The sequence below is a fragment of the Sinocyclocheilus rhinocerous genome, unplaced genomic scaffold, assembly GCF_001515625.1.
Source record: "Sinocyclocheilus rhinocerous isolate Xijiao unplaced genomic scaffold, SAMN03320098_v1.1 scaffold910, whole genome shotgun sequence".
Classification (NCBI taxonomy): domain Eukaryota; kingdom Metazoa; phylum Chordata; class Actinopteri; order Cypriniformes; family Cyprinidae; genus Sinocyclocheilus; species Sinocyclocheilus rhinocerous.
Genome location: NW_015667266.1, coordinates 477,901 through 478,393, shown reverse-complemented (window position 1 = coordinate 478,393; position 493 = coordinate 477,901). Strand labels below are relative to the sequence as shown.

Genomic DNA, 493 nt, shown 5'->3' with positions numbered 1-493 from the left:
TGTTTGTTTTATTTTATTTTATTTTATTTTATTTTATTTTATGTGTTTTTCAGGTCCTCATGATTCTGGCATTGGCTTGAAGAATCTGTTATGTGCTCGACCTCAGACTGATGCAATGGAGGTGAGACTCACACACACACACACACACACTCTTATGTTCATATGAGGGTAATCGTATGAAGTTTTTTGGTGTGTATGTTATGTTCTCCCTCCCTTATATATAGAATAATAATGTGGAGCACACAGTGGCTCCTGACTTCAGGCCCAAACGCGTCAGGATTTCGGTCTTGGTAAGAGCCGCGATAAAACACGGGTTCGTTAAATCATCGCGTCATCTTATCATAAACGCCTTCCTCGTGCCTGCTCTGACCTTTGACCTGCTGAACCGCTGGATGCGCAAATAGAGATTCACTGTAATTTAAGTTAATTTAATATTTTTAAATTATATTAATTATATAATATTATACTTAGTTAAATTAAATTATTTTATAAT

General features: G+C 35.5%; 1 pseudogene; it reads left to right on the top strand.

Moving 5' to 3' along the window:
* The window catches only part of LOC107733394 (chloride channel protein 2-like), a 47,530-nt pseudogene that overhangs the window by 37,464 nt on the left and 9,573 nt on the right, over positions 1-493 (top strand).